Consider the following 19,643-nt stretch of genomic DNA (forward strand, 5'->3'; position numbering starts at 1 on the left):
AAACAAATGGTAACAACCAACCAACCAAAAAAAAAGGCCAAAAAAAACAACAACCACTAAGCAAAAAAACCACTAAACAAATAATCTTCTTCAAGAATACTATAGAATTCTTGAGGCAAACACAAAGAATCCCCATCCCCATATTTCCACAAAAGTGTCTATTAATTGCCTTTTGAGCACATAATGAGCAACTTTATTACATTCCCTCGATTTATGTACAAACACCACTGAATTGAACATATTGATCCAATCTAATTGCTCTCTTTCCTAAATACTATATTTCCATCAAGCCTCCTTATGTCTCTTCTATAAATGCACACAATGACACTTTCATTATCTCGTTCAATTAACAACCCTTACATCCCAAACATCCAACTTTCAATAATTTTCCTAATGTATCTCATAGCCAGCAACTCCACCTACAAACTATCCCAATACAGAATACTCCAACCAGCTGCAATCATAAGTTTTCCATAGTTATTCTGAACCATAATTCATATACCTCCAGCATTGTTTCATGAAGAGCTCCATTAATGTTAACCTTCAGCCAATTTGGAGCGGGGGATACAGGAACAAACAAATAACCGCACCCTATTGATTGGATCCCTACCACTCAAAATTTTGGAAATAATTTTTTTAATGCAGGATTTCCACCGCTGTATTCCCAACTGTCATAAGAGGAGAACAATAACTATTCCCATGTTTTTTATCATTTATATTCTTACATCAAAGGAACAACACATTATAGTACATTGAAGCCCAATAAATATCAATTCTACTGCGCTTCTTAATCTTACATTGTAGCTCCTCCATATTTTTGAATCTAGGCAACCCAATACCCCATTTATCTAAAGCATTGAGGGCCAATTTAAGCTGCTTACATTCCACTATCACATGATCTATATCTTCAATACCTTGGCATTCAAAAGGGCACCCCATACTAACTTGTATCCAAAGGTTACGTAGCAAATCATCTATGGGTATATTACCTTTATACATTCTCCACCAGAAAAGTTGAACTATGATATCAAATTTGAGTTTGTATATATCTACCACCGTTTCCTCCATCACACCAAATTATTACCTATAAATAATAGAAGATACAGATCTTCCAATTAGAGATTTAATGAGCTCCAAACTATCTTCCTCACCATTTTCTTGAATGGGTATTTCACAAATCCTTTCCCCCATTACATCGCCAAAAAGATTTAAACTCTCCACTTTATCCCAACAGCCATCAATTGTAATTAGCTTAGAAACCTTCATCCCCTCCAATCTTTCAAAGGCACCAAAAGTGGGCCATTAGTTAAAAGCTTTATCCCACACCCACACATGATTTAGGACATTAATAGAATCCCCATTACAGAGCTTCCACTTAATATATTTTTGAAGGCTAACCATCCCATCACAAATAATCTTCCATGAGGCAGAATCCAATCTACTTGCATTCCTATTCCACGACCATCACCTATACTTGGCACTTAGAAAATTTATTAGCATCCCATGAGATTTAGAAATGAAGTTCTAAGTAATACTAGCTCTGAGAGGCCTAATCCACTTAGTAGTAGCATGGATACCCAAACTTCCCTCCTTTAGTGGTTTGCAAATCATCTTCCAGGCAACATAATGCATCCCTTAATTATCTATCCCTTTATCCCATAGAAAGTACCTTGCAATCTTCTTAGATTCCAATAGCACAGCCTTGGGAATCATATAGTGGGCCATATCATATATCAAAGAGGGCATAAGTGTAGTGTTATTAAAGTCAACCTCCCAGCAAGTGTCAGCTGTCTGCTTCCCCAAGCCACAACATAGGTTCTAATTTTTTAGATAAGCCCATTAAATTCTATCATGGACATATTAATGCCAAGATATTCAAACTCCTCAACTTTCTTATACCCAATAAGAGAATTAAGTCTCTTCTTCTTCTACTTTGGAGTTCCCATACTAAAAAGAATCACAGATTTCCCCGAGTTGATTTTCTATCTGGACCAGTCACAAAACACCTACAAGGTTTGTATGATATGTCTAATTTCAGCCTTATTAGCCCCTGCAAAAATAATAGTATTGTCAGCATATAAAAGATGGGAAACCCGTGGTCCCCCTACCCAAATTGGCACCCACATAATATGATACTTTTGTTGCAAAGCCATGGATAGGATTTAGATCATATGATGAATAGGTAAGGTAGGGAGATAAAGGACACCCCTGCTTAAATCCATAATCAACAGTGATCCATTCTGATAAATGTCCATTGATAAGAAGGGAAAATTCTGGAAATTTAATCCAGCTCATTACAAAACTTCTAAACGGAGCACAAAATCCCATCTTGGTGAGAACCAATTCCAAAGTTTCTCTACTTATCTTGTCATATGCTTGTTCCATATCAATCTTTAACACAAGCATACCAAATTTGGCATTCAAGATCTTGAACTTATTTAAAATCTCTTGTGAAATAAGGAAATGATCAAAGATCAATCTCCCGGGAACAAAGGAAGCCTATTCCACTGAAATAATTTTAGGAAGAATCATTTTGAGCCTTTTCCTAATGATCTTGGTAACAATCTTATATATAGTTTGTCAAAAACTAGTAGTTCTCAATTTGGATGGGTGATATGGTCAATCCACTTTAGGGAGAAAAACAACTATTGTTTCCTTCCATTCATCCATCATGTTCCCGTCCTTGAAGAATTCCAAATATGCATCAGTAACTTGAAACCCAATAATACTCTAGAAATTCTTAAAGAAGGATGCAGAAATCCCATCTCTCCTAGGAGCCCTATTCTTCCCAAAGGATTTAACCTCCTCATCCACCACATATTTATCAAGGAAATCTTTAAATCTACACACTACCTCTCTATGTTTACACAAGGCAGGCCAATTGCCACAAATAATAACCTATCCTTGCCATTTCTTCTTAAAGAAATCCATAATAATCTCTTTAATAATCTCATTATCTTGAGTAATCCCTACTCTAGGAGTCTTCATTTCTCTGATTAAATTCATTCTTCTATGAGCTGATGCCATCGAATGGAAATAATGAGTGTTCCCATCTCCTTCCTCCATCCACCTAATTTTTTCTCTTTGTCTCCACCAGGTCATTAGCCTGTCCAGAGCACCATTAAGCCTATGCATTTTATCTCTAAGCTTCAAACTTTATTTTTAGATAAACCTCCATCATCACATTCCATTTTTTATAGACTAGAAATATCTCTTTCAAGTTCCTCCTTCTCCTCTCTGATCAACGTGAATTTGTTTTTGCTGCAAAAGAAAAGAGACCTAAGAGTTCTCTTGCACTTCTTTTTAAGCTTTAATATTTCAGATCCCCTCATCATTGACACCCCAAATCTTAGCAACAAATCTCCATATTGTTGTATATGTTAGCTAAACATCTTCAAATTTCATCCAGACAGAAAATTATTTCTTTATCCTAAGATATTACAAAGGATCAGACATTGGTCAGAGGCCAGCCTATTAAGATGCTTAACCTGGAAATTCTGAAATAAGTTCAACATTATAGAATTTACCAAAAACATTGTTAATCCTACACCAAATCTTACTCCTCCCATCCTTATTATTGGTCCATGTATAAGTACGGCTAATAAAACCTGGGTCCGCCAAGTCATTTGTAGCCATAAACTCTTCCATTTCCATAGTAGCTAAGGAATCTTTAAAATGCTTACCTCCCTTCTTTTCCTCATGAGAAATTTATGCAATCAAAGTCTCCACAAACCATAAGAGGCATTTTTGTATCATGGTTTATTGAAATATCATTCCAAAGAGACATTCTTTTTACCCTATTATTATTTGCATAAACCACTGCCATTTCCCAGCAGCTCCCATCCGTATTTTGCAGTTTCCCCATCAAACATTATTGAGTTCGAAGAGATAATAGAAAAGAAACCTTCTTATCATTCGAAGGAAAATAATCCCACATGTCTTCCCAATAAAAAGTTGAAAGACAAACTTCCACACCTTTCCATTCATCTTGTCCACATCCAATCTACTGAACTCTCCCACTTTAGTTTCCACAAGCCTAATGAACTTAACATGGTTTTCCCAAACTATACTCTTTAGATAATTTCTCATTGTAGACTTGCAAGCTCCCCTATAATTCCAACAAATGATGTTTGTCTTTAATTTACCAAAGGGGATGCGTCCCCGTCGATCGAATTAGTAGACTTATCAGAACCAGTATTTTCCTCCAACTCAATAACATTCATACCTATATTTATACTAAATTTGAAGTGAGTCAATTCAACCAAAGGGTCTGAACTTTCCAATTCTTTGTCCAACAGAACACTATGCATCTTCACTTTTCTATTTTTCAATAAGGAGACTCCAGCTCTTTCCAGCTTACTGTCAGAAGTAGTATACCTTGGAAAATCTTCAATAGAACCATTATTAACTAGTTCCTTAGACACCATCACTTTATTTACCATACCTTTCTTCCATTTCATCTTAACAATACCATCATTATTAGTCCTACTACTCAATGTAGTTAATGCCTTAGACAATCTACTCTTATCAATAGTTTTATTATTGTTAACCTTCCTTCTCTTCTTAATGTTTATAACTTCTATTTCAAACTTCTCCAGATGACCTCCCTTCTTGGCTTCCATAGGTACATCATTCAGGGTTTGATCCTCAACTCTTCTCTCAAAATCTACCTCCAACTTTTCTTCCCCATTAACCAATACCTCCATACCCCTCTTCAGTATTTCTCCCCAAATAGGCGTCTTAATAGAATACAATATAACCTTTACTGGTTTATTGTTCCTTCCTCTCCTTCTCCTGACCATCGTCTGGCTTCCATTTTCCTCCTCCAATTTATCAGTATTTTCTCCTTAATTAAAATAACCTTCCTGATTAACATGACTCTCCCCTATCACAGTCAAATTCCCTGCAGTTTAAACTGCATTATTCTCCATCTTACTAGTTCCTAAAATCTTAGCACCAAAATCTTTTTTGCTTGGCTCCTTGTATGCCTCCCTTCTGTGTCCTATCCTCCCATAACTATTGTAAATAATATTAATGCCGTCATACTCAATAGGCCAATAGAATCTTCCTTCAAACCATTAAGCCCAAATTCCCTCATGTAACCTTTTATCAAGGTTAATTCTTGCACATACTCTGGCATAAGAACACCTCCCTCAAACATTCTTATGAGTATCCATCTATAATGGTTTTCCAACTAGAGCATCTAACCTTTCAAGATTATTTCCATCCCAGTATTCCAAGGGAAGATTAGGAAACCTGATCTAGATAGGACAAGTAATGCTAAATATTTTATGTCTAGGCATGTAAGAGTTCCATTCCAACAATTTTAATTATTTCAATATTCCTCTATTGTGGTAATATATCACACCAAATTTTAAGTAAACACATGACCATTGTTTACATTAATTAAAAAATGAGAGATACTAAAAACATCCATATTCATTCAAACCACAAATGTCTATATCAGTACTTGTAATAGATTCATAACATTCGCCAAAAACTAAAAAATTAGCTAACAATTTATGAAAACAAAAACTAAACATCATTACTTGAATATAAGAGAGTTCTAGAGTAAAAGTGAAAAAAAATGTCACCTAGATAGTATAATGAATTCTCAAAGCTCCTCTCTCCTCCAAATATCTAGTTACTCACAAATAAATAGGTTGATGATCTCTAAATGAAGTATCTTTCTCTCATCTAGCCTCTTTTAGAGTTCACTCTAAGGGTGCACTCACTTATGCACTCAAGACTCACTAAAAATTATTGAACTATGATAAATACTCTACTTAAACAAGCTAAAAATACTATTTATACTAGCACAAAAATAAACTAGGGCACTTTGATGCTCAATATGGTTTGTAGTGGCATTGGGCTAACTTGATGCATCTGATGGATGAATCGATATGATGCTTTGTTGATTCAGCAATACTCCATCTTATATCAACTACTCTATCCCAACACTCCATAAGTTGAACACTACAGTACATGAAGGTGTAATCTGACACTATAATTTTGTTCAGTTTAATGCTCCAGTGCTTAATTTAATGATCTTATGTTAGGGTACTATGGATACAATAGTGTTGGTAATTGGAGCATTATGATACTAGCTCAACACTTGGGAATTTTTCTCTTTTCCTAGGATGTTCTTTCATAACATTAACTAAAAATAATATTTTTACTGATATTTAAAAAGGTAAAACATTAAGACATTTGCAATTTAAAATTGATGAAGAGTGGAGGTATTATCCTATATTCATGGAGCCAAGGTCTATCCAAAAGAGCGTAAAAAGAAACCTCAATATTTATAATGTGAAATCAAGTTTTGATTTTAAAGTTTTCTATTTCTAAAAGAAGGGTTATTGAACCCAACACACCCTCTCTCCTTTTTATTAAATCCTCCTAACATATTCTTATTAGAATTGAGTTTGCAGCCATTTTCTTTCAAATATGTAAAAGTTGTAATAGTCATGATATTAATTAATGCACCAAGATCAACAGGTAAATGAGAAAACTTTAAATTTTCTATATTCATAGAAATGTATAACATACGATCAAAATTTGTGGTTCTCAATAACAAATCTTCATCTAAAAATTTGACTCCTAGAACTTCCTTAACATATAATGCATCTTCTGACTGCATTGATGCTATATAAGCCATAGTGATGTCTGGGACGAGTAAAACTTTGTTTAAAGACTCCCTCATTTTCTTAGAGAAAACTAGAGCATTATAAATACTCAGTTTTTTGTGCAGCTTTTTGAGATGTACTAAGACGTTATAATAAATGCTAGGATCTTATGGATTTCATACATTTGAATATTAAACTAGTTTATGTTTATTTATAGTCTCTAAATTGTTTATAATTTTCTTTCCTTTACCAGTAGCTGAAGCTTGTGAAGGCAGAACATTACCACTATGAAGGTTAACTTCAACTACCACTTCGAGAGAGGAAATATTGGATTGGTTTTCTTCTTGATCATTGATTGTCTTTTCAGTTTTCTCTAATAGACTATCTAAATCAAATATCTATAATTCAATGTTTATATCACTCTAAAAATTGAGAATAGAAGAATTTAAACACAAGATGTTTTTAAAAGGGTTTTAATATTTTTTTTAACAATTTTTATTTTAAATTGATAAGTTTTACTTTTGAGTGATTCGAACCCCTCCCTTTTCTCTTTTGGAGTGAAATATGGCTGAGATCTAAACTAATGATTATTCTACGGTCTATTAAACTAATAATACCTAATAGGTTGACTTGTATTTTCAACCTGAATCTATATCACTTACTTTCCCTTATTAATTGCACACACTAATACTAATTTCTTTTCTAATACTTTTGAGACTTAGAAATTTTTATATCTACTAAAAATTGATATTTTAATAATGAAAGCAAAGAAGCTTCCTCTTTAAGATTAGAGGCTTTGCTCAATAAATTTTCAAAAGTTTTAATTATAAAATTGTTGAGTCAAAAAGACACTATACCATCGATATTTTTTAGAAGGATATATATAGAATATTGTTCTTACAACTGTTGCTGACATCTCATGCTAAGGTTCCTCAATCTTAGGATGTAATAAATTAAGCTTTCACCTTATTTTTATTTTTCCACTATCAAATCCCTGGCGGTGATATGGTGTTTCCCTCCTCTGAATCTATTCATAATCATGGTTTCCAACTCATTGAAGGTATGAACTGGCCCATTAGGTAGTTCAATATATTAACAAAATGTAATACTAGAAAGAAATTATGTTGATAAATTCTTTGAACAATATTGTATCAATGCCTCCAGCATTACAATAATTAGCTCTAAAATGTGCAAGATGTTATTTGGGATACTAGTCCCATCAACATTTTTGAATTAAGGAGGTACAAATCCTTTTTGATAGGCAATCAAGTCATATCCTTCTGGGAATGGTCTACCCATTAAAATAGATAAAGTATCTTCAGACTAAGTAAGGCCTTATTTTCCTTATTATTCTACCATTTTCTTTATATTAAGAGACTGAGTTGATTATTTTTCAAACTTGAATAGTTTATTATCTAATAGTTCTTAATTCACTTTATTAGTTTTGATCATCTATATTGACTCATCAGGTAGTGACTCAATCTATGCATTTGATATAGGAGAACATTTACTCTAGATGGCAACAATCAAAGCCTTCATCTCTTCTATATTCTTTTCCATCCTTAGAATTTATCCATCCTTTTGATTTTATTGTTATATGAGATGTTGAGTTGAATATTCTGAATCACCTTCATCAACTTTAGCATCTATGAATTTTTCTTTACAATTAGCTATTTATTGTTGTCGCTATAAAGAAAAATAAGTATCTACCATATTTATACTCCCATATATTTCTTTATCTTGCAAATTTACTTCTACCTTCTCTATAGCTTCTTGTTCATTTATCCATCTGATACTATCTTTAAGTGATCCATATTTTTTTAGATTATCTTCCTATCACATTATGAGGATCAACTATTTTATATTCTCTAAGAGATAAGGATTCAGCTACATCTTTTTCTTTTTGCCTTCTTTTATTCACTATACTATTTTTATGAGTGATGAGAATTGTTAAAGTGGTAACCATTTTAGTCCACAAAATCTTCTTCTTGTCAAATAATAAGACAAGATGATTGATTAATTTTGATCTCTTATCAAAGAAAAAAGATGATTCGCTACCCTATAAATGACATCAGTCAACCCTTGGTAAATGATGACCAAAAGAGTGACCAGAAGTTCTTCTTGGAAATTTTTAGATTGATTAGAAGACGGATGAGATGCAGGATTATATCCTCATTATACTAATGCAATATACCCCAAAGATTGATAGGAGTTTGTTGACTTTTATTATTACTAGATTATATCACTTAATGATTGACTACCATGAGGTTCTTCAACCCCTGATGATAGTCAATTGTGAATGTTCGTGAAAGTTATTAAACCTTTAAAAACAAGCCAGAGATTAACCAAGAGGGCTGAATTGGAAATTTAAAATTTTCCTTAAATAAAAAGAAAATCTCTTTAATTTTTTTAATATTTGAAAACAAACTAATTTATCACTTGATATGAAAGTAAATTAATTTTTCATTAACAAAATGATCAAGGTTTTCAACCACACAACTAATTAGAGAGAAATAAAGTGTAGAAAATAATAAGAACAAACACACCATAATTTATAGTGGTTCATTCCAACCTAACCTATGTCTACTCCTTAGAAACCTTCATTCCAGGTATTGCACTAAGACTAGTGTCTCCATTTTGCCTCCATAGCAAGGCATAAAAGCCCTTATAAAATCTTTTTAATCAACTGAATGCAGTAGATAATCGAAAGCTTTTCACACCCTCGAAGTGATGGTAGCATACCTAAAAGCTTTCACACCCTCCTTCTAAGAGAAGATATAGTACCTTGAATCTTTCGTTTTCAAACTCTATGTGATGGAGGAGAACCACGCCTTAGTGCTATAAAAAATCTCCCCGAAGCTACCAATTAATCAAGGTAGAAACTTGAAGGAGATAGATAAGAACCTTACTTAGAGTAACCTTGTTAGTCCCTCATAACTCTCCCACACAAAAAGCTATCCCTCTCTTCTCTAACAAAGCTCTCCTAAACTCCTTCTCTATTCTCCCTCTCAAGATACATAGAAGCAAAAACGCTTTTTCAAACAAGATAATGTGAAAATTTAAATAGAAATCCTCTCAAGTAAACCTAAATTACAATCTGTCTTTTAAGATTATCTAGTACAATCCTACAATCATCTTATATGATTAGTACAAAATATCCCATTTAGATAATATGGACTCCATTGTCTTGTACAATCAATTCAAGAGTTTATAGTAATCGTCAAGTTTGATAGGTGATGATAAATTATCAACCCATGTAGCGCTCGGTTCATACAATATGAAATTGGGGGCTCATTTTGTACTATTAGTTAAAAAACTATAGTATTTTTTCTTGTTTAATAGGCAATGATAAATTATTGTCCCATGCATCACTCGAGTCATACAGTTTGATCAACGCCAATCATCCTATATAATTTGAACAAATTAACCAAAATTGTTCCCCTAATCAAAGGATCAATTTATGCCTAATTGATATATATTGTACAATATGAAGCATCATATCATATGGTACTATTAGAACAAAATTTGAATTTTGAATATTGCCTAAGTTGTGATTGGCAGCTTTTTTCATGATTATAATTAATCATAATGTATGATAGGATTATTCAGTAAAATTAGTTAAATCAATTTGAATTAATAAAATTAACCTAGCTAATGATTTTTTCGATTAACTAATCATCCACTATGACGTAAATATTATAGTATAATTAGTTCAAAAAACTCTTCTTCTTCCTAGCACACAAACTCATCCCCTTAAGTGTGTGTGTGCAAGTTTACTCAGCTTTAGGATTCACCAAAATATATGATTAACTAAAGAAAGCTAAAAGGTACATAAAGATTGAAAAAATAGACTTTAAACCTTATCTACCCAATAATGAACTTATCAATGTTGTAAGTGAACAATTGATGTGAAATGTTAGTAAGCATGCAAAAATAGATATGCAATAAACTAAAATTTTAGGGGATAACATAGTAAGAAATCCAGACATAAAAGTAATTTGAGGACAATACAAAATTTAAGCATAAAGGAAATTTGCTAATATATAAATAAAACACATAAACAAACACTACACACACATTCTTTTATAAGAATAATAAAAGGTACATAAAACATATGTTGAACACAAAATAACATATAACATAACATTAAACATAACTCATACATGGGTTGCCTCCCAAAAGCCTAAGTTTAAAGTCTTCAACCAGACATGCAAAAATTTTCCATTTGGCTAAAGTGAATGATTGATACGCTTCAATTAGGTCCTTTAGTATCTCTTTCCTTCTCCATAGGATTAACTTCAAAGTTACTAGGTAAGGATCCTTTGGGCCTACTACTCAAAAAAATTATAAGCTCACTTAATTGAGTTTCCAAGTTTTTAATTGAGTAGCTTGGTTCTATAATTGAGTTCCCAATTGCATGACCATATCTTCTAGTGGTCTTTCTAGTTCCATACTAATTTCCTTGATTAAATCTAGAAGGATAAGCTAGTCTTGAAAGTTTATTAGCCTGATTTTGATTATTCTAATTTGCTCCTTGATTATTTTGACCATAATTCTATTGATATTCACCATTATTATTTGACCAATGAAAATTAGGATGATTCCTTTAACCTGGATAATATATATTTTTAATAGGGATTATTTTATCTTCAAACCAAATTTATATTTTCAATCCCTTAGATATTATTCTCTTCCATTGAGATTTTATCTTCCAAATTTAAAGATGAATCAAAATTTAAGCTTAAAGTGCTGAACTTGTTTGATGTTGATGCAACTTGTGCATTTAAAATGTATAAATAAATCATTTTCATATACTCATGCCTCTCTCTTAGGATTCACCCTATCAGCAGGCCATAATAAGTTATTTGTTTCCATTTCCTTAATTAATTCATAAGCATCCTCAAAAATCATTGACATCAAAGAACCTCCAATTGCAGCATCAATTATGGCTCTAAAGGACCCTACCAATCCATTGTACAAAGTTTAAACTATTAACAAATCAGGTAACGCAAGGTGAGGGAACTTTTTAAACATCTCCATAAATTTCTCCCAACTCTCATAAATTGATTCTCCTTCTAACTGAGTAAAATAAGTAATATCATTTCTAAGTTTGGAAGTCTTAAAAGGTGGGAAGTACTTTCCTAGAAATTTATGGGCCAACTCATTCAATATGATAATAGAGCCGTAAGGTAAAAAAATTAATCATATTTTTCACTTGTATCTTAGAAAAAAGGCAAACAATATAAGTATAATGGCATCATCACTAACACTATTATACTTAATTTTGCACAAATTTCCAAGAAATTTGCTAAATATAGGATAGGATCTTCAATGGGAGTTCCCCCAAACTGAGAATTTTATACAATCTAAATGATTGTAGGTTTTGATTTAAAGAATTTAGCTTGGAATGCAGGTTTATTTTTGCTCTGACGAATTTCTTCTACCTTAGAATTTACAAAATTCTTAAGAGGTTTAGAATGATCTAAGTCTTACACAAGATTAGCCATTTTTTTTAAATTGTTTTAGTTGTTCTAATTTTATAAAGGGTTCTCTCAATTTTTAAATATGTAATGGTTCCTTTCTATAGCCTCTAAGCATGCAATAGAAATTGTTCAATTAGTAAAATAAAATAAAAGAATAAAATAATATAGTAGGAATAATTATGCAATTGATTCAATAATATATAATATTTTGTAAATAAATTAAATCTTCCCCTGAAATGGTGCCAAAAACTTGTTTGGGGTGGTGGAGTAACCTAAGTAATTACAAATCTAATTTAGGGCTCTATCAATCCCTAAATAATACATAGGTTTTCTTCAATATAAAAATTATAAAATCCCCACTTAATATAAGAAAGTATACAAGCTGAATCATGTAATATAGTGATAAATTAGAGTATCGATCCCATGATGAAGAATTTTACTTGCAAATACTAGTACTATCTAATACAATCACAATAATTATCTGGCTCAAAATAAATAAGTTTTAGTGGAGATTTAATCACTTAATTTTAAATTAAAAAAATTAAATCAACCATTATTTGGATAAAATGTTTTGGATTCATGGAATATAAATATAATATGTTTCCTAATGATTTTTTATTATATTGATGTTATTCAAAGCAGACGCATCACCAATTACTCCGTTAAGCTTGAAGAGATAAAGGAAAGATTAAACCTTCCAACCTAAATATGCTAAACTCACATAGTATGTCACCCTATGAAAATCCTAGAAGAGTAAGTAAAGTATGAACTGTTAAAACCCCCTAATTATAATTTATCATATAAATTTGGTATATGTCAAGCACTATGCCTATACTTGCATCAAACCAATCCAATATACATGATTGTGCCTGTTTTCCTATTCCTAGGCACCATATTACACTAGATATTAACTACACATATGGTCATTATGTATGTTAAATGAAGACCTGGTGTATTGAAAATATTATTAAGTTATTGATAAAGAGATTTTGTTAGTACCCCACAATCTATTTATACCATCAATAAAAAATTAGAGAATTTAGCTAGACAAGAAGAATAAATAAAGCAAACTCATTTTCATTAATTGCATAAAAGAAAGAAAGTAAAGAAGAAAATATATTATTGGATGGGTTCAATGGCCTCCTCTATACTCCTTCATAAACTTATAGAATTGCTTCCAAAAACATTGACCAAACACTATTATAAGGTGGATCTAGTGCTAACTAAACTCTCTTAGTTTCACTCCTAAAGAACTTATAAAGAAAAACTATTAATATTAAAATTAACTAAGTGAATGAACTCTCTGGCTAATATTTTAAATAAACTATTTATAGAAAAACACTAAAAATGAACTCTAGCACTGCAATAGATTAGGCCCTTGCATCGTGGCATCGATAAAATGAACTAATACCATAGCACTGAATAATTTCCTCCTCTATGGCGCATACTAATATGGACCTATTGTTCAATGAATCAATGCATCGCTTTGCTGGCAAATAATGTTATCGTCAATTATAATTGTATTGTTACGGTGCTACTAAAGGTTGAGTGTTGTGGCACTCCATTCATCTTGGTGGTACTGGAAATTGGTGCAATAGTAGTATATAGATAGGGATTGGGCTTTATTGCATTGACTCCTCCAACACCGTGGTGCTATAAAATGGACATTGGGCACCACCATGTCTATAATAGGTACTTCAACAATATTAATGATGATGATGCGACATTGTATAATGCTTGAAATTTTATGCCTTTCCATAATTTTTCTTGCATAACATATCTAAAATAACATGGTTTCACTAGTAATTTAACGTATATGATATAATATTATTTACACTCCATCTAACAGGGACTTAAACTTCCTCTTTCTTTTAAACAAAGAGGCAAGAATTAATTGTTTGGAGAATGGAGGGGTAGAGAGTTTCCAATTCTTATGATGCTTTATACTCCCTATTAATAGAAAATGGATGAAAAGGACTTCCACCAAACAACAGAGAAAATGACTTCCCATTTAATGCTGCCTCAATTATAAGGATCATCAATATTTCATCCTCTAACAGCTTGGACTTCTCGGCCTTTCATCTTAGACAACAATTCTTATTTTGGTGTTGAGATTTAGTGATTTGGTTATAAATTTAGGATGATCACATCTTAAACATTTTATATAGAGGATAAATAATATCTTTTATTTTTTCTATTAATAATAGATTGTGGGAACATCAGTCTAGTGAGGATTAAGGGTTTGCTAGCTATGGGAGTAGCTATAAATCCATTCCCAATTATGACTTCCATAGGTGGTATGACTTTAGAAGTGCGAGCAATAAAATGCAGTTTAATGATAGTCAAAACTATGTATTCTACTTTGGATCCGAATTTAATCATATTAGCTTAATTTGATTAGAAGTTTTGCTAAAAAAGATATTCAAGTTATTCAAAAAGTTTAAGGTTAGTTTGACAGCCATTTCTTTCTATAATTGAAGAAAAATTATGTATCAATAATTAATCTCAACAACTCCAATTGAAAAGCTAAATTTAAGAATAAATTGAACTGAATCTATCCATTCATTAATGTAAGTTTTAAATGATTGAAATAATAGGGCACCTAGGGCTTGGTATGAGAGGTTAAGTACTTTCCTATTAGAAAGATCTTTTGTTAAAGGAAGTGTGGATAACAATCTCATCTTGAAAAGGATAGGAGATGACATACTCATTATTCAAATATATATTGATAATATTTTGTTTGGATCTACCAATAAAAATCTTTGTGATGATTTTTCAAAAGCAATGAGTAGTGAATTTGAAATGAGTTTGAAGGGAGACTTGAGTTACTTTCTTGGTTTTATCATAAAGCATAATGAGGATGGAACATTTCTTAGCCAATTGAAGTATATTAAGGACATCTTCAAGAAATATGAGTAAGTACACCAATAAGTTCTTCAATATAGTTAGATAAGGACCCTAAGGAAAAAATTGTTGATAAAAAGAAACTTAGAGGAATAATTGGATCATTGCTTTACTTGACTACTAACAGACCAGATATCATATTTAGTGTTTATTTGTATACTAGATTTAAAGATGATTCAAAAGAATCACATCTAATTGTTGTTAAGAGAATTTTTATATATCTTTTAGGAACTCAAAACATAGGAATTTGATATCATAAGCACATCTCTTCTTTTGAAATCATTGGATATTTTGATTCAGATTTTGCAGGATGTAGGGTTGATCAGAAAAGTACTTCTAGAACTTGTAAATTTATAAGAAACTCTTTAATTTACTGGTTTAGTAGAAAATAGAATTTAGTAGCCCTTTCTACTACTAAAGTAGAATACATTGCCTTAGGTAGATATGTGGCACAAGTTCTAATGTTAAAACAACAATTTATTGACTTAGGATTTTTAATTAGCACTATTCTAATTTTTTGTGATAATACAAGTGCCATATACATTTCAAAGAATCCTATTCAACATTTTAGAACCAAGTATATTGATATAAGGCATCACTTCATTAGAGATCATGTGGCTGAAGAAGAAATTGAATTGCATCATGTTGCTTGTGAGAATTAACTTACATATATTTTCACAAAACCACTTGCTTTTGAAATATTTAGTACTTTAAGAACCAGATTAGGTGTGATTGATCTTAATGCTTAAAATTGAATTTCTGCAAATTGAATATTTAATGTATTGATGTGTTTTTTTTTCTCTTTTTATTTATTTGTTAGTGTTTGTTTGATTCATTAGTTGTGTTTGTTTCTCTTTAATTAGTATTTTATTATTAGTTTTACTTTTCATTATAGTCATCAAATCTTGAGTGATTAATTTTTAAAAGTTTTTTTATTTATCATGTCTTATTTTAATTATTTTCTTCATATTGTATGATTTTTTTTGTGATGTATGAATTATGTAGTGTGTACATGATATTTTTTGAGTTGAGCATGCAAGACTAAAATTTTTAATGCATACCATACTGTACGTTGGCATTATTGTCCTTACTTTTTTTTTCATCTGTAAAATTAGGGATGATTTTCCAAAAAGTCAGTTAGTGGTCATAGATCATACGTACGAAATCATATTTCATTTATACGATTCTGTTGTTAGTTTCTCAGGTGGATGAACCTAATTGTTGGAAATGATCTTTAATATTTTGATCTTCCCGGATGAAGAGGTGTTCATCTGTAAGATTGTATGGTCAAAATGCCTGTACGAAATGATGCCTTAGGAATGGTGTTTAATGAAATGCCATTTCATTTTTGGCCATTTCTATTCCTATATATGAACTATTTTTTGTCCAGTATGATTTTAAAATCATATGTACAATCAAAATTTTGTATTGTATGATAGGTCATTTTTCTTTAAATTGAAAGGTCATGGATGGTTTTTTCTTCACATTCTCATTCGATCTTAAACCATCTTGAGTCCAAGCTTTATGGATGGCCAGTAGTAGCAAACATCCTTGTACTTCCAAGGGCTCAACATGTCACTCTGTTAGAGACGAGAACTTTGTTTCTAAGGAAAATGAGGAAGCCTTTCATCATTTCATTTTAGCCAAGATTACCCCCCTCTCAACTCCTTATTTAAAGTGACATAAATTTCTCTGTTATGGCACTTTAGTCCTTAACTAAATTTTCTTTTATCCTCTCCTTGATCTATGCCTAACATCAAGAAACTTTCCAAAGTTTTCTTACGAACATGATAGTGAACCAAAATAATACTAGGATGACGTCTTATGTCTTTAAGCAGCATTTTGAAATAACTAAGGAAGATCTAGGCAACTTCCTTCACCTTAGGATTCAAGAGGTTAGAGCACACACCATGACCTCTAGAGCAAATTTTGATTGGTCGGAAATAAACAACATTTAGAGGTGTTGCACATGTAAGCAATCTTTCTTGTGCCTATACTCTTAACCAAAATGCCAGGATCATCCAACATGTCTTGAGAACTTCTATCATTCTCAAAGTTGGTGATCTTTTCAATTTGACCCCGCTTTTGTCTATTGTCACATACTTGATCATGACTGAAACTCCTATTGAAAAAGCCCAACTAATCATGGACAATACTACAAACTTTCTGATATTAGACTTCCTTACAATAGGAGGAAGAAAATGTGGCATTATGAAACTTAGTTGCCTATATTTTAGAGAAGAAGTGCAACCTAATCCATCATGATCCTCCCACTCATCTTCCCATTTACTTTATCAATGCCACTTTTTGTGCACTTTTTGGTCAGGATCAAAGTTCTTAGGGAGAAGATTTAGAGGGAGAAGGAGCCCCAACTCCAACACCAGCCCCTACACCTGGACCCGATCAAAATTTCTATCAAGAAATGGTCTAGCATTTTGACAAATTGGAAACTCATTTCAATCAATGTTTTGATCAAATTTAGAATCACCTAAACCAACATGATGTGAGGTACAACGAGGACATGGGATGGATCTTAGGTCAATTCGACTCGGTCAACACTAATGTAGCATTGATCAATAGCTACTTTATGATGTTCAACACTTAACCACCTCCAGACCAAGGCCCCTCTAGATTTTTGTTATTATTTCTGTGTTGTACTTGATTTTGAGATTTTTGTATTTATTGTTGAGATGTTTTCTTGTGATTTCATATGTTGGTTCCTTGATGTTATTGTTCTTCCATTTCTAGGATAATGATGTTTTAAATGGAAAGATGTAATTGTATGTGTTTCTTGAATTAAACGGAAAGATGGAATGATGCTTTATCGTGTATTAAAATTACTCTTCTTGAAATGTTTATGTTTTTAGAGAGAAATCATTTGTAGTTGATCTCTAGAATGGAATTTTAAATTACTTTGCTCTACAAATTAATTTTCTTGCAAAATTTAATCTCTCAAAATTTTAAATTGCACTATGAATGGATGTAGATTAGAAGATCAATTTCATGTTCTTATAGACAAGAATTACTTAGTTATAATTGTTGCAAAATAGATGTCATATATTAATTTTATTTCATTTTCAATGTGTTTATTTTTGTTAATTATTAGAATTTGTGCTAAGATTTATTGATATTAGAGAGATCAAAAATGTAAAAAGATGCACAAAGCATGCTAAACTTGAAAAGATGAACAAAATATGACACTTGTTTAAAAAGATGCGCAATATTTACCAAACTGAAAAGAGATACAAAATTGCCAAACTGAAAAGATGCATAAGGTGTGCCATAAATAATTGAAAAGATGTGTAATGGTGCCAATTGAAAAATTCATATTGTTCTTTTCTTTATCATTCTATCTCTCATACAAATCCATATAATTGGCAATAATCTTCACTATTGAATTACAAGATAATTAATCTTTATTTCATTATTTTTGCAATAATTATTTTTATTTATTTGTCTAGAATGAATAGTGAACCTAGTTGAGTTTTCTTATCTTAGTTATTCTTTGATTTTAAATTTGAGTTTTTCTTATTAGCATTAGGAAGTTAATGTTGTATTTATAATTAGTTCAAATTTTTTTTATCATCAACTATTTAGATTTATCTATAGAAATTTATATTTTCAAGATGTACTTTGCTTTTTATAGCTGTTAAAAGGGGGAGTCATTAATGATTGTTTGTTGTTCATTAGTTATTGTTTGATGTTGTTTGGTGTTTTTTATGATTATTTGTTGTAGGATTTTTGTATGTGTTTGTTATGTTATTTTTGTTTAAGTTGTGTTTTCTTTTGTTGTGTTATTTTTGTTTAAGTATTTGTGTCTTTTTAAATTGTTGTGTTTTTTGATTTTGTGTTTTTTTATTTTCATTGGAATCCCTTATTTTAAATTGGTCATTCATTTAGGGGGTTTTTAGGAGAAAATTTGCCTTATGTGTTAACTCAAATATTTTTTTCCCATCATCAAAAAGGGGGAGATTATTGCAACTTAGTTTTCAAAACTATGTTTTTATATCATGTGAGTTTTTTATAATAACACAATATTATTATGTTGATTACTATTTCTCCAAACACGTATTGGAAAATTTTTGTTTGTTTTGTTTGTGTGTATTAACATTTAAGAGAAATTATCTTCATACTACTGAAGATTTCGAGATAGATTAGATTAGGGTTTCTTGCAATTCAAGACTATACTTTTTCTATTTTTCTTAAGCTTGAGAGAGTGATTGTAATTTGGGTAATTATGTACACACACACTGGGGGAGTGAGTTAAAACTTTTTTTTTTAGAAAACTAATTATACTATATGATTTTTGAATCATATTAGATGATTTGACCTGATAGTTCCTCCAAAACTAAGTTAATCAAATCATGCCTTGGAAATTTTCTTTTGAACTGTTCGTACTATATGAAGTTAGATTTATACATATGACATCTAGAGTACAAAATGGATATATAACAATTTGTCCTTAACAAACTCCCAATTTGTGTTTTGTTCGTACTGTACGAAGTGGAGTTCGTATAATTGATGTCCAGAGTATGAAATGGGTGGATATTAGTTCATCCCATACAAACATGTAAATTTTTTAAAATATTCATATTGTACAAAATAATTTTTTTACAGATGAAGTGCAGAG

General features: G+C 31.2%; 1 non-coding gene across 1 annotated transcript; it reads left to right on the plus strand.

The window, feature by feature from the left end:
- Positions 1 to 11,632: 11,632 nt before the first annotated feature.
- LOC114580661 lies at positions 11,633 to 11,738 on the plus strand. The gene has a single exon (XR_003702164.1). It is a non-coding gene; the product is annotated as a small nucleolar RNA R71 (small nucleolar RNA).
- The last annotated feature ends 7,905 nt before the right edge of the window (positions 11,739 to 19,643 follow it).

This window comes from Dendrobium catenatum, unplaced genomic scaffold (genome assembly GCF_001605985.2).
Source record: "Dendrobium catenatum unplaced genomic scaffold, ASM160598v2 fragScaff_scaffold_1172, whole genome shotgun sequence".
In the NCBI taxonomy this organism is placed as follows: Eukaryota; Viridiplantae; Streptophyta; class Magnoliopsida; order Asparagales; family Orchidaceae; genus Dendrobium; species Dendrobium catenatum.